We start from the raw sequence: 540 nt of genomic DNA, 5'->3' as shown, positions 1-540 counted from the left end.
GAGTAAGCATCTTTTAATTTCATGGCTGCAATCACCATCTGCAGTGATTTTGGAGCCCCAAAAAATAAAGTCTGACACTGTTTCCACTGTTTCTCCATCTATTTCCCATGAAGTGATGGGACCAGATGCCATGATCTTCGTTTTCTGAATGTTGAGCTTTAAGCCAACTTTTTCACTCTCCACTTTCACTTTCATGAAGAGGCCTTTTAGTTCCTCTTCACTTTCTGCCATAAGGGTGGTGTCATCTGCATATCTGAGGTTATTGATATCTCTCCCAGAAATCTTGATTCTAGCTGGTGTTTCTTCCAGCCCGCATTTCTCATGATGTACTCTGCATATAAGTTAAATAAGCAGGTTGACAATATATAGTCTTGATGTATTCCTTTTCCTATTTGGAACCAGTCTGTTGTTCCATGTCCAATTCTAACTGTTGCTTCCTAACCTGCATATAGATTTCTAAAGAGGCAGGTCAGATGGTCTGGTATTCCCATCTCTTTCAGATTTTTCCACAGTTTATTTTGATGCACACAGTCAAAGGCT

Source organism: Bison bison, unplaced genomic scaffold (genome assembly GCF_000754665.1).
Source record: "Bison bison bison isolate TAMUID 2011002044 unplaced genomic scaffold, Bison_UMD1.0 scf7180017864533, whole genome shotgun sequence".
Taxonomy (NCBI): domain Eukaryota; kingdom Metazoa; phylum Chordata; class Mammalia; order Artiodactyla; family Bovidae; genus Bison; species Bison bison.
The sequence above is the reverse complement of the archived record's forward strand: the minus strand, read 5'-3'. Positions refer to the sequence as shown.